General features: G+C 36.5%; 1 pseudogene; it reads left to right on the top strand.

Moving 5' to 3' along the window:
• The first annotated feature begins 642 nt into the window (after window positions 1–642).
• On the top strand, window positions 643–1242 carry LOC126948099 (ribulose-phosphate 3-epimerase-like; annotated as a pseudogene).
• Window positions 1243–15703: the final 14461 nt, after the last annotated feature.

The raw sequence follows: 15703 nt of genomic DNA, 5'->3' as shown, positions 1-15703 counted from the left end.
AGCCTCACTTCTAAAATAAGGACATTTACAGAGACAGTAGAGACAGTATAGGCTAGAGCGTTTGTTTTGTGAGGATGAAATAAGGATATATGTAAAATCTTTTGCTGACTATTGGGCACATAGCTCATAGTCTATCATTTCTCATTGTTACTGTGGTGCGGGGAGCCACTATTTATTTGGTGCTTGCCATTCAGTTACACAATTAAGAGGGAACTGAGGACAGTCTTCGGCCTTTGGGACTTGCATTGGTTTTTGCACAGGAAAGGTAAAATCATATCCAGGGAAAATAACAAGGAGAGAACTCTTAAGACTTTTCAAATTATCTACCACGTTTGAATTAAATATGTCAATACAGAATGCTTGTCAGTAATTCAGTCATCAAGCAGATTGTTACTAGCAATTCCTCTGGCACAGCAATGAGAGTTAGGAACAGGGGCATAGGGATTGGAAAGGCAAAATAGGCAGAAGAATGGGGAACCTTAACTTCATTATGTGATTGATTTTACATGGAGGGATTACAGGTGATGGTTAATTTCTTAGTGTGTTTATTTATCTTCAAATAAAATATTAAAATTATGCTGTGGAAGAATATTTAAAGATACTTCTATAATAGATCAAGAAAACATTATATAAGCCCAGACTATGGTGTCAGACTGCAAGATTGGCCCACCTCTCCTCAACAGTGGCCCTGCCAATTTGGGGACAAGTGCCCCTAGATAATCGACTCTGTGGTAGAAAGCCTTCAAAAGCAGCTAGGTCAGGACTCTTTCTTTGACATGCACATGAGAGGGTTCAGGCCGTAAATAGTGGGTAAAGCCAATGGCTGGAGCAGGTGCCAATCAGTACACCTTTCATCTCGAGGCTACTGAGAACTCAAGGGCTTTGATTAAAGACATTTGGGAGAATGAGCTGAATGTTGGCCTTGCCATTAAACTGGGAACAACAGTTGAGTATTTGGCACCGTGCGCTAATAAAATAGATATGGCCTTGGTAATGACAATGGAACCTGGATTTGGAGAACAGAAATTTATGAAAGATATGATGCCAAAGGTTCACTGGTTGAGGACCCAGCTCCTATCTTTGGATATAGAGGTGATGGTGGAGTAGGTCCTGACACTGTCCATAAGGGTGCCGAGGTAGGAGTTCACATGCCTGTGTCTGGCAGTGCCATTATGAGGAGCGAAGATTACAGATATGTGTCAACCTGTTAAAAATGTTTGCATGGAAGCTGCTCAGAAATGTTCTCTCTCTTTTTTTATTTTTTTGAGATAAAGTCTCGCTCTGTCGTCCAGGCTGGAGTGCAGTGGCGCAGTCTCAGCTCACTGCAACCTCCGCCTCCTAAGTTCAAGAGATTCTCCTGCTTCCGCCTCCTGCGTAGGTGGGATTACAGGAGCCTGTCATCACACCTGGCTAATTTTTTGTATTTTTAATAGAGATTGGGTTTCACCATGTTGGCTAGGCCAGTCTCGAGCTCTGACCTTAAGTGATCCGCCCACCTCGGCCTCCCAAAGTGCTGGGATTACAGGCGTGAGCCACTGTGCCCGGCCCAGAAGTGTTCTCTTGATTGATGAAAACACAAGGAGCTCAATGTTTCTGCTCATGAAATCTTTTTACTGGAAAACAGGATTATTGACTGGAAAATCATATTGTAATTGAAGCAGTACTGCTTTTCTGAGCAATTATTTATTCCAGTGATTAAAATCTATTGTGTAGAATGTTCTGAGATTAGAAATTGGTGTGTATAACTACATTTTTAGTGATGCAATTTGAAGATTAGTGTGGCAAAATACTCAGTTTTGACTGGAAGCCTTGATGTTTATAAATAGTAATACTATAGCTGTATTAAAGTTACAAACAGAGATGTGTCTTAATGCCCAATGAGGTCATATTGGCTACTATAAAAGCAACTTTTTTTTTTCTGTATTTCTAAAAATAATTTTCTGTTGTTTCTCAGCTGTTTTCCAAAAGCAAAGGAAGTCTTTATGTTTTTCTTAGTTCACGTTATTTGTGATTTATTTATATGCTTGATAAAATGAGTAAAGTAGAATTTTAAAATATAAGCTTGGGTGGGATGGCATATCGTATTTTTGCATCTGAACATTTATTTTTCACTTTTCATCTTATAGTTGATTAATAAAAACTATAAAACAATATATGAAGCCCAGGGATTCTAAAATACAGCATAGATTTTATCAGGGTGTTTTCTTTGTCAAAGTAGGCTACTCATTGATTCCTCCCCATTCCAAGTTTCCTTAGTCTCACCCACCATTCTTAAGGTTGCTGTGTTAGCTCTGAGTAGAAGGGAAAAGTAAAGCCTCTATTTGGAAGCAATATTGTGTTGAATCCCAACTTTGCCCCCTCTAGCTATTTACCTTTGTCAAATTACCTAACTTTTTTTGCACTTCTCTTAACTCATTTATATATTGAATGTAATTATAAAAACTGAGGGGTTGTATTGAGAATTAAGAGGTAACACTATATATGCAAAGCTTCCAGTACTATTTCTAGAATTTAGAGGATGTTCAATTCAAAGTGGCTAGCATTATATAAATTTATGTTTTGTGGGTTATAAAGTATTTTGATATATTCTCATTAAATCTATAAATCACACCTGTAAGTGGTGATAGGGCAGATATTTTGTTTCTCATTTAAAAAATGAGGAAACGAAAGCTCAGCAATAGGATGGCACATGGAAAGAATTTAGCAAGGCACAGGATTTCTGGTCTGTACTCTTTTTACAAACAGAGCCCTTGGGAAGCAGGTAAGACAAAAGAAGCTTCTTTTAGCTAATAATTATTATTTCCAGCTTAACTTTACCCTGTACCTGAACCAGATGGCTGAGAATATTCTGGAACTATGGATCTTAACCCTAAGGGATATGTATTTTATTCCAAGAAAGAACAGGCAGGCTAAAAGATGACAGGGTACAGAGTTAATCCATAAACTAAATTTTTATAACTGTAATCAAAATTATACAGTGACTACCAATATGTGTCAGTTACTTCAGCCTTGTAAATACTATTGCTATGTAATAAATATGGCAAAAAATACCAGGACCAGTATCATTAAACTTCTTGAGGCTACTATCAGTTTTGATAAATAAGGTTTGAAAAACAAAGAGTGCCAACATTCAAGCATAGAATAGCATTAAGAAACCCTATCTTTCTTTTGTTTTACATTACAAGGTAAAAATTTGTTTCTTAATGTTTGTTTCTATTTTAGCTTAGTAAATATTTGCACAATGAATAATAGACATTTAATCAAATCAAACAACATGAAGTGTGTAGAAACAATTTAATTAAAAGCTTATACAGAAGATGATAGTATCAGATGTGATAAAGTTATGAGTTTATTTGCCTGGAAAACTTGGATTTGTCTTTTGTTTTTATTTAAAAATAAATGTACAGTAAAACTATCAAAAATAAATTATATAAGCACGTCTAAAAAGAAGTGTAAAAAACATTCTAAAGTGTTAAAACTAGTTTGGCTACTGTTTATCCTTCAGCTTTCATCTCAAATGTCATACTTCCTATAAGAGGATTTTCTTGATCTTTCTATCTAAAATAGCCACCCACCTCCATCTCTCAGTTACTGTGTCTTATTACAACTACTTTTATTCTTCATAATACTTATTATTATCTGACATGATTTATTTACCTACTTATTGTCCATCTTTCTCCCACTAGAACTTAAGTTCCAGGAAGACAGAGGCCCTCCCTGTTTCCATGTGTTTTAGAATGGCATTCTTTTGACAGGCAGGTTACCCCACCTTTACTGGGCAGGAAAGAAATTAAAGCATCAGTGTTCTAGAAGGTCAGACTGCTACAGCAGCTGTTGCTGGGCTAGCAGTCTTCTTTGTGCCTGGCTGTGTTCATTTTTTTTTTTTTTTCCTTGCTAACTTTTAAGGAAGAGGAAGCATCTGGAAAACTGGCCTGACCACAGAAAATAATAAAGCACTTATACTCAAGGCAGATGGTATTGTCAAGTAACAACATCTGCAGGTGAAAAATCCAGCTGACAACAGGGGTGACTGTCAAAATATTTAACAATTGTCCATGCCATTTACTGCAAATTACATCTTCATCCCTGCTGAATGTATGATCAGTCAGCAGATAATGATTGACTTTTCCCTCTGTGCATAGAGAATCCCTGGACTCCTTTCACCCACTGGAAATTAGAATTGGCTTCAGTGCTAGGCTCTTTTTGTGGGCCCCAAACACGAGTGTTTCCCTGAAAAGCTTTTTTTTTAAGATGAGCACACCTTAGGAAGGAAATGCTTTTAAGATATTAAGTTTCAGTGAGTATGTTTAGCAATGCACTGGCTGGAAGCCCCTAATCTGCTTTTCTTCCAAAGGGCTATATCTTATTATCTTTAAAATCATCTTCAAATGTCTTGTTAATATCCTGGAAATGAGGCAGAATGGTTAGAACCACAAGACATTTCACCCTAGAAGACTTAGCCTTGCTGACTAATGCATTTGTTTACTCAATTAGAGGAAGGAAAGGAAGGCAGAATAGAAGGCTGCCCAAATTAAACCCTTCATATAGATTAACTCATAGGTATTGGATGACTCCTAATTGCTTTTCAAAAGAAGACCCACCATTTATTACATTTGAATCTTCACACATTGTTGGGTTGTGGATGCTTCTCTGGTATCTATAAGCTGATTAGTGTTTTTGCTTAGGTAAAATGAGCCTGCATTTTATCTGCTGTTTCTTCTGAATAGGAAATATATGCTGAAATCTCAAAGCTATTCCTGTCTCATGAAGGAGTTGGTCTTATATAAAGAGGAAAATATATAGGAAGTTGATTCTTTAAAGCTGACTAGGGGAACTAGTTTAGAATTTTTTTTTTTTTCACCCTATGAACCAGAGCAAGCAAGACCACAAATTCAAAATGGTATTCTTGTAGTATCTCTTTGAGAAATCCTAATCATAGAATGCTGCAGCCCCGAAAGTTTAGAAAATTCTGTTTTCCTCTCAGACTGGTTCCAGTTAGGTAAGAGTCACTTTAAGAACAAAACTCTAGGGGCAGGCTTGGTCTAAAGCAGCCTCACTTTGTATGACTTTATTTTATGGGTCTTACTGTCCCCCAAACTTTTATTCTTATATTAGGAAGTATGACAGAAAAGATTGTGGCATTGATATTATACATAAAGAAAGGGATTTCTTTATACATAATATCCTGAAACCAGATGCTTTTTTAAGTTTTAATTTTTTAAAAATGTTAATTGATACATAATAATTGTACATGTTTATGAGATACATGTGATATTTTGATATACAGTGTATACAATGTGTAATGATCAAGTAAGGGTAACTGGCATATCCATGACCTCACACATTGATCAAATCTTTGTGTTGATAACATTCAAAATTCTTCTAGCCATTTTGAAATATACTAAATTATTGTTAACTATAGTCACTCTGCTGTGCTATAGAACACTATACATTTTTCCTTCTATTTAACTGTAAATTTGTACCCATCAAGCCTCTGGTAACTACTATTCCACTTTCTACTTTTGTGGGTTCAAGGTTTTTAGTTTCCACATATAAGTGAGAACATGTGTTGTTTGTCTTTCTGTGTCTGGCTTATTTTACTTAACATAATGTCCTCCAGGCTCATTCATGTTTCCACAAATGTCAGGATTTCATTCTTTCATTCTGTAGGCTTTTTCACTGTTATAAGTAATCTAGGGATAATTTAAAGTATACAGGAGGATGTACATAGGTTATATGCAAATACTACACCATTTTATATAAAGTACGTGACCATCATATAAATTTTGGTATCTGTGGGGGTCCTGGGAACAATCCTCCATGGGTACTGAGAGACAACTGTAGTTGTGTCTTGCTTTTTTTTTTTTTTAAATACATTCAGCCACTTTATATCTCTTAATTGGGGATTTTAATCCATTTACATTCAAGATTATTATTTATTGATAGGTATAAACTGACTCCTGTCATTTCGTTTATTGTTTACTGTTGTTTTGTAGATCATTTTTTCCTTCCTTCCATCTTGATTTTTTTTGTTTGTTTTTATTTTTTATTTCAATAGGTTTTTGGGGAACAGGTGGAGTTTGGCTACATGAAGAAGTTATTTAGTGGTGATTTATCAGATTTTGGTGCACCCACCACACAAGCAATGCATACTGTATGCACTGTGTAGTCTTTTATCCCTTAGTGCCCTCCCACTCTTTCCACCAAGTCCCCAAAGTCCACTATATCATTATTATGCCTTTGTGTCCTCATAGTGAATACACACAGTGTTTGATTTTTCATTCTTGAGTTACTTCACTTAGAATAATGGTCTGCAATTCAATCCAGGTTGCTGTGAATGCCATTATTTTATTCCTTTTTATGACTGAGTAGTATTCCATCATCTACATATATATCACACTTTCTTTATCCACTTACTAATTGATGGGCATTTGGGCTGGTTCCATATTTTTGCAATTGCAAATTGTGCTGCTATAAACATGCGTGTGCAAGTATCTTTTTCGTATAATGACTTCTTCTCCTGTGGGTAGATACCCAGGAGTTGGATTGTTGGATCAAATGGGAGATCTACTTTTAGTTCTTAAAGGAATCTCCACACTGTTTTCCATAGTGGTTGTACTAGTTTACATTCCCACCAACCATGTAAGAGTGTTCTCTTTTTCCCACATCAATGCCAACATCTATTATTTTTTTATTATGGCTATTCTTGCAGGAATGAGGTGGTATTGCATTGTAGGTTTGATTTACATTTCCCTGATAATTAGTGATGTTGAGCATTTTACCATACACTTATTGGCCATTTGTATATCTTCTTTTGGGAATTGTCTATTCATGTCCTTAGCCCACTTTTTGATGAGATTGTTTGTTTTTTTCTTGCTGATTTGTTTGAGTTCTTTGTAGATTCTGGTCATTAGTCCTTTGTCAGATGTATAGATTGTGAAGATTTTCTCCCACTCTGTGGGTTGTCTGTTAACTCTGTTAATTATTTCCTTTGCTGTGCAGAAGTCTTTTGGTTTAATTTAGTGCATCTATTTATCTTTGTTTTTGTTGCATTTGCTTTTGGGTTCTTGGTCATGAAATCTTTGCCTAAGCCAATGTCTAGAAGGGTTTTTCTAATGTTATCTTCTAGAATCTTTATGATTTCGGGTCTTAGATTTAAGTCTTGATCCATTTGATCCATCTTAAATTGACTTTTGTATAGGTGAGAGATGAGGATCCAGTTTCATTCTACATGTGCCTTACCAGTTATCCCAGCACCATTTGTGGAATAGGGTGTCTTTTCCCCACTTTATGTTTTGTTTGCTTTGTCAAAAATCAGTTGGCTGTAAGTATTTGACTTTATTTCTGGGTTATCAATTCTGTTCCATTGGTCTCTGTGCCTATTTTTATACCAGTACCACACTGTTTCAATGACTATGGCCTTATAGTATGGTTTGAAGTCAGGTAACATGATGCCTCCAGATTTGCTTCTTTTAGCTCAGTCTTGCTTTGGCTATGCAGGCTCTTTTTTTGGTTTTATATGAGTTTTAGGATGTTTTTTCTAGTTTTTTGAAGCATGATAGTAGTATTTTGGTGGAAATTGCATTAGTTTGTAGGTTGCTTTTGGCAGTGTGGTCATTTTTGCAATATTGATTCTACCCATCCATGAGCATGGGATGTGTTTCCATTTGTTTATGTCATCTCTTATTTCTATCAGCAGTGTTTAGTAGTTTTCCTTGTAGAGGTATTTTACATCCTTGGTTAGGTATATAATAATAATAATAATTTTTTTTGTAGCTATTGTGAAAGGAGTTGAGTTCTTGATTTGATTCTCACCTTGGTCATTGTTGGTGTATACTAGAGCTAATGATTTGTGTACGTTAACTTTCTATCCTGAAATTTTGCTGAATTCATTTATCAATTCTAGGAGCTTTTTATATGAGTCTTTAGGGTTTTCTAGGTACATGATCATATCATAAGCAAACAGCAACACTTTGACATCAATGTGGATGTCCTTTATTTCCTTCTCTTGTCTCATTGATCTGGCTAGGACTTCCAGTACTATGTTGAACAGAAGTTGTGAAAGTGTGCATCCTTGTCTTGTTCCCATTCTCAGCAGGAATTCTTTAAACTTTTCCCTGTTCAATATAATGTTGGCTGTGGGTTTGTCATAGATGGCTTTTATTACCTTAAGGTATGTCCCTTCTAAGCTGATTTTGCTGAGGGTTTTAAGCATAAAGGGATGCTGGATTTTGTCAAATGCTTTCTTTATGTCTATTGAGATGATCATGTGATTTTTGTTTTTAATTCTGTTTATATGATGTATCATTTACTGACTTACATATGTTAAATTACCCCTGAATCTCTGGTATGAAACCCACTTGATCATGGTGGATTATCTTTTTGATATGCTGTTGGATTCAGTTTGCTAGTATTTTGTTGAGGATTTTTGCATCTATGTTCATCAGGGATATTGGTCTGTAGTTTTCTTTTTGTGTTATGTCCTTCCCTGGTTTTGGTATTAGGGTGATACTGGCTTCATAGAATGATTTAGGGAGGATTCCCTTCTTCTCTATCTTTTGGAGTAGTGTCAATAGGATTGGCACCAATTCTTCTTTGAATGTCTGATAGAATTCAGCTGTGAATCCATCTGGTCCTGTAATTTTTTTTGTTGGCAAGTTTTTTTTCATTACCATTTCAATCTCGCTGCTTGTTATTTGTCTGTTCAGGGATTCTATATCTTCCTGGTTTAATCTAGGAGGGTTTTACATTTCCAGGAATTTATTTATCTCCTCTAGGTATTCTAGTTTATGTGTGAAAAGGTGTTCATAGTATCCCTGAATAATCATTTGTATTTGTGTGGTATCAGTTGTAATACCTTCTGTTTTGTTTCTAGTTGAGCTTATTTGAATCTTCTCTCTTCTTTTCTTGTTTTTCTTGCTAATGGTCTGTCAACTCTCTTTTCAAAGAACCGGCTTTCTGTTTTATCTTTTGTATTTTTTTGTTTCAATTTCATTTAGTTCTGCTCTGATCTTTGTTATTTCTTTTCTTCACTGGGCTTGGGTTCGGGTTGTTCTTGTTTCTCCAGTTCCATGGGGTGTGACGTTAGATTGTTTATTTGTGCTCTTTCAGATGTTTAGATGTAGGCATTTAATGCTATGAACTTTTCTCTTAGCACTGCTTTTGCTGTATTCCAGAGGATTTGATAGGTTCTGTCACTATTATCATTCAGTTCAAATAATTTTTAAATTTCCATCTTGATTTAGTTATTTACCCAATGATCATTAGGGGCAAGTTATTTAATTTCCATGTATTTGCATGCTTTTGAGGGTTCCTTTTGGAATTAATTTCCAATTTTATTCTACTGTGGTCTTAGAAAGTTCTTGATATAATTTTGATTTTCTTAAATTTAGCAAGACTTATTTTATGGCCTATCATATGGTCTGTTTTGGAGAATGCTCCAATGTCTTTGGCTCTCCGGGTGGGCAGAGAAAGACCACGTGGCAACAGCGATAGGCATGTCTGAGCTCACTCTCTCCTTTGAGGGAGCTTGCTGTGGCTATTGTGGGGGATGGGGGTGGGTTCCAAGTCTAGTGGAGTTATATTCCCAAGAGGATTATGGCTGCCTCTGCTGAGTCATACAGGTCACCAGGGAAGTGGGGGAAAGCTGGCAGTCACAGGAGTCATCCTGCTCCCATGCAGCCTGCAGTCCTAAAGGCTGGTCTTTCTCCCACCATGGCCTCCCCTCTCAACGGCACTGATTCTGTTTCCAGGCAACCAGTGACCAGGGCTGAGAACCTGTTCCAGACCACCAGCCTCTCTGTTGAGAATGCAAACTGACTTGCAGTTTTTCGGCATCTCAGGGAGCCTGCAGTGGTGATCCAGTTCCTTCATCGATTCTCTCTGCTTTCCTGGAATGTTCCCGTGGTAGTTCTTGGAGCAAAAGTTCATGATGTGAATTTCCACAACTGCTGTGTCTATCTGAGCAGGAACTGTAAGCTAGTCCTGCCTCCTATCCACCATCTTAATCTTCTTGCTTTCTTTGTGATTTGATGGCTTTCTGTAGTGGAATGCTTTGGTTCTTTTCTTTTTATCTTTTGTGTATCTATCATAGGCTTTTGCTTTGCAATTGCCCCGAGGTTTACATAAAACATTTTACAGCAGGGTAATTTAAGCTATAACAGCTTAATTTTGATCACATACACAAATTCTCTACATTTACCCCCTTTCTTTTCATGTTTCATGTTTTCGATACCACACTTCACATTTTTTATAATATGTATCCCTTAACAAATTATTGTGGCTTTAGTTGTTATTAATGGTTTTGTATTTTGACATTTATACTAGAGATATAATTGATTTACTCACTGCAGTTTAAGTATTAGGGTGTTTTGTACTTGACAATGTATTTACTTTTACCAATGAGTTTTATACTTTCATTTAATTTTATGTTACTAATCAGCATCCTTTTCCTTCAGCTTGAAGAACTTCCTTTAGCATTTTTTTTTTTTTTTTTTTTTTTTTTTTGGTAATGCATGACTAGTGGTGCTAAACTTTCTCAGCTTTTGTTTGTCTGAGAAAGTCTTTATCATTCCCTAGTTTTTGAAATAAAGGATTGCTGAGTATAGTATTCTTCATTGCCAATCTTTTTCTTTCAGGATTTTAAATATATCATCCCACTCACTTTTGGCTTGCAAGGTTTCTACTGAGAAGTCCTCTGATAGTCTTATGTGTGTGTGTGTGGCGGGGGGGCGGTGGGCATGGGGGTTGGTGGTAATCCCTGTATGTGATGGTTTGCTTTTCCCTTGCTTCTTTCAATATTCTTTCTTTGTCTTCAACTTTTGACAATTTGACTGTGATGTGTTACATTGTGGGTGTCTTTGGATTTAACTTATTTGGTGTCGTATGGGTTTTCTGGATCTAGCTTTCTAATTCCCTCTCCAGAGTTGGGGAGTATTCTGCCATTCTTTCTTTGCATGTATTTTCTGACACTTTCTGTCTTTCTTCTTCTTCTGGCATGGCAATAATGCATAAGTTATTGTGCTTGATGGTTTCCCATACTCTTTTTCATTCCTTTTTCTTTTTGCTTCTCAGATTGGATGATTTCCAGTGAACTATCTTCAGGTTCACTATCTTTCCTTCTGCCTGATCTAGTCCATTGTTGAACCCCTTTATTGCATTTTCTCAATTCAGTGATAACATTCTTCAGATCTATGGTTTCCATTTGGTACTTGTTTATATTTTCTCTTTGTTGAAGTTCTCAGCTTGTCCTTACATTGCTGTCTTGACCTCTCTTACACTGCTGTCTTGACCTCTGTGGAGCATCTTTATGACCATTGTTTTGAATTTCCTATTGGTGAATTCATAAAACTCCACTTCACTTGTGTTGCTTTCTGGACATTAATCTTGTTCTTTTGCTTGGAATTTTTTTTTTCATTTTCCTTGATTGTCTGTGTTGATTTCCACACATTAGAAAATACACTTACCTCTTTATGTCTTGTTAGACTAGTCTTATGTAGGAGAACGTTTTCACTAATCTGTCTGGCCAGAGATTTTAAGGTGCCTCTCTAATTTTTGTGTTTGTCCAGACCACTATCTTTGTTTTTAGTGGTTTTCTGGATCTTAGGCTGTACTACATATTGCCAGTACCCCAAGACTCATATGATAGAAGCAAGGCATTTTAGATATAGCTGGAAAGGTGAGGGTGTTGAATATGTGTTCTAGTTTTCTCTGTCTTCATGGTGGGGCTGGGTATGGGTGTTTACTTCCCACTCTTTTTGTACTAAGCTAGGGGAGGATTTTTGGAAGAAGCCTGAACTCACATTTGGGCTACACCTTCTGATCCTTGAGGGATAGCTTCTGGGTCTGGGCCCATTCTACGTTCACTTGTTTTCTGTCATCTTGTGTCACTCAGGATTGAAAAGCCCCCTTAACTACCAGAGCTAGGTCATTGAGATGACAGTCCCTTAGGTGGGAGCTATTAAAATTTTAGCACTTGGTGCATAGCCAAAATCCTTTCAGAAATAATAGGTAGGCTTGTACTTATTTCTGGGATGATCTGGGAGGAAGTCTTATGATGAGCCAAATTCTAGCTCTAATTAACAAAGGGTTATTTTTTGTTTGTACTGTTAGATCTTTGATATATGTAGTATCAGGTAGTCCATGAGAGTGTGTGTCATAATCTCTTTCCAGGGAGAAAGTGAGAGCTACACGTTCATGCCCCGTTTCTGCATTGCTTCAAGGAACTACAGCCCCTGGAAATGTTTGGATGCCCATTTAAAACCACCTCTTTGTTCTGGGATCAAGGGAGACTCCCCTATGCCTCGTCCCTTCTGTCCTCAAAGCTTTTAGGTTTTGGGTGGAGTCCATTGGGATGTAGCTTTAAAAATCAGGTTTCTGGATATGTGTCCTAAACTTCTTCTGGGGAGAAATAGGGACTTAGGTTTTTGGGGCCCCTTCTCTGTACAGCTCCAGGGGGATAAAGTCACTATAGTTGTTTATATACCATTTTAAAATGCTACTTTTTCTTGCAGTTTATAGAGAATTGTGTATGTCGGTCCCTTCTGCTCCCAGAGCCAAGAGATTTAGCATGCAGTTCCTTAGGTAGGGGCTGCAGTAGTGAGTGTAAATTCTTCCCATGCTTGTGGTGAGTTATTAATTGACTGTCCTTTTAACTCCCCAATTCAAGTTAGTTAAAAGTCAGACTGTCAGATTACCACTCTAAGAGTGTTTTATAAACCCCTTCTGGGGAGAAAACAGAGGGCTATGTTTTCTAAGCCCCTTGTCTGCACTGCTCCAGGGGAATGAGGTCCCTGGAAGTACTTGTGTGCCAGTGTAAACCCATTTTTCTTACAGTCTAAGGTACATGCATGCGTCAATCCCCTCTGCTCTTGGAGCTGGTGAATTAAGAATCAAAATGTGGGGAAATTTCAGGTTTGAGCCTGATATGTGAAGTCCAGATGCTCCTCCCCACAGGGAGAAACTGGGTGTCAGGGATTCCTTTTCTGATTTGGTGACACAGTGCCCAAGGTGGGGGTCTATACCCGACTATGCCTTGGCTTTTCCTACCCACTTGATATATATGTTTTCTCAGTTCCCCAGTGGGTAGGAGTTTCTCCGCTGGTCTCTGACTTTCTCTCATATGGAAATGACCCATAGATAGATGTTCATCTGGAGCATCAGTGGGTGGAGGGAGAGTCAGGAGCTTTCTATGTTGCCATGTTGGTGACCTCATGCCTCAGATTAATTTATTATTTATTTACCTATCTACCTACCTACCTTTTCGACTTGACACATAGAAAGCTAAAACCCTGAGAAGCTGACAAGTTTGTAAACTTCACAATTCAGAGTCCCAGAGTTAGATTTTGGGGCTTCTGACACCAGTTTGCCAGGTCTTCCAACTTCTCATGTGGCATCAGCAACATTTTAGTCCACCTTCCTATTTTCTGTGAACACTCCTAGCAATAGAATTTCTCCTTGAAAAATGTGAAGTCAAAACTGTGCTTTCCACATTAATATTTCTTGTATTTTTAAAAAACCTTTAATTTAATTTTTAATTTCTGATTTACCCAGTTGTCAAAAATAATATTTTCTTTCCTTTTAATGTAAATAATGGTGGAAGAATGCATTTAAAAAGCCAAGATTTCAATGAAGTTTGATAAGGTCCACAGCAAAGTAAAGAACTAGAATGGAGGGTACTTGAGTAAACTGGGAGTCTCTCAAGTCTGCTCCATTTGTGAATTGGAGACAAGTTAAGTCTACAATTACCAGCTTGTGAGAAGTAGTAAGGAAGCTCGCCAGTGTTCAGAACATGTGGGAAAATGGGCCATGAAGCTTTCACCTACAGATGTGGGTCTCTAATTTCTCTTTTCTGTGTGATGTGGGAACTCCTAGCTAAATAACTTATAGCATGATTGGACACAGGGATCTTGGACAATAATACACACAAACATGAAACTGCCGCATAAGGCAACTCAACTCAAATCATGTGGAAACTCCTTGGAAAACAATTTCTAATTCCATGTTTAAAAGTTAACAGTTATGAGAACAAATCAGAGAAATTGCAAAAAGCACACCTCAATAACCATAATTTACATAGCATTTAAAAAGACATTCTAAAGAAGGAATTACTATTATAAAAACCGAAAAAGAAAACTTAGGGAAAGACAAATAGAAAATTTTAGAAATGGAAAATATACACTTTGACATAATCTCCATTAATAGTTATATAAATGTGTTAAATTATTGGGGGTTACATAGGGATAAAAATGGAATTAGAAGATATATCTTGGAAATCACTCAGAATGCAGCACAGAGAGTGGAAAAATGTAAAATGTAAAATGTGAAAGAGAAGCTCAGAGAGATAGGAAAGATAAAATGAGACACTTTAATATGATAATTCCGTAAGGATAGGATAAAAAGAACATGAGAGAGGCAATAGTTGAAGACATAATGGTGGTTAACGTCTCAGAATTAAAGAAGATGAGTGTTGAGATCAAAGGAATATAGCAATTCCTAAAGAAGAAAAACAAAACAATTTCAAAACCAGACATGTCATAATGAAAATGCAAAACTTCAAAGACAGAAAGAGAATTTTAAAAGCACTCACAAAGACAGATAACCTATGAAATCCCAATAATAAGACTGAAAATAAACTACTCATTATCAAAGATATATTCCATAAGAAAATAAAATGGCTTTTGAGTTATAAAGGAGAATAATGTCTGTCTACAATTCTAGAACGAGTGAAACTATCATTCCATGGAGAAGATAAAATGTCATTTTCAAAGTATGAAGATTGAAAAGATTACCATTTGCAGAGTGCTCCTGAACCAAACCAAAACAAAACAAGACAAAACTACTAATGGATGTATTTTATTTTACTAAGAAGAAAATGGAACCCAGAGGAAGGTACATGATGCAACAAGCAATAATGAACAAGGCAATAGTAAACATGTTGATAATACTACACAAATATTAGCTATAAAAATAATAACATCTATGAGAGATGTTTGAAAACCAGGGAGAATCAAATTCCTAGGCAACATCATGGGTCTTAGGGACAGAAGTTCAAATTTAAAGTATTCTAATTGTCTTGTTTTTCTTGGGAAGAGAATGAAGAATTAATTAAGTCTTAAGTAGATAAGCATATTGAACAATTAAAGGTAGTCACTAAAAAGATAGAAATAAGCTCCTCACTAGTAGAAGAATGAAAAGGGAATAAGATGGTAGGATAGAAACATTATTTAGAGTGAGTCAAGTGGATATGCCTGCCCCTAGAGGTAAAGTATATGAAGTACACAGAATCATATGTGAAGTGAGGTTACACAAAGTGTTGAACCCAAGTATGATCATGCCTTAGAATTTCCAGCTTACAGGAAATACAGGGACAGAAAACAAGCAAAATGACATAATAGGGAAGCAAACAGAATAAATGGCATTCTACTGGAAAACTGACCTTGGGTCTTGGGGAAAGATGGGCATAGAAAAAAACGAGGGGAGATTAACTTTAAGAAGTTCAATAAGAAAACGTAATATGTGGACTATGTTTACATCCTCCTTTGAACAAACCAATTATAAAAGGACTATTAAAAGATAATTGGGAACTTCAAATGTGAACTGGAGTCTGATAATATCAAGGAACCGGTGATAATTTTATCAGATGTGCAAAAGGTATGGTAGTTACATAAGAAAATGTTACATATTTTGAGATGTCTTGGAAGTA

This window comes from Macaca thibetana, chromosome 2 (genome assembly GCF_024542745.1).
Source record: "Macaca thibetana thibetana isolate TM-01 chromosome 2, ASM2454274v1, whole genome shotgun sequence".
Classification (NCBI taxonomy): domain Eukaryota; kingdom Metazoa; phylum Chordata; class Mammalia; order Primates; family Cercopithecidae; genus Macaca; species Macaca thibetana.
The sequence above is the reverse complement of the archived record's forward strand: the minus strand, read 5'-3'. Positions and strand labels throughout refer to the sequence as shown.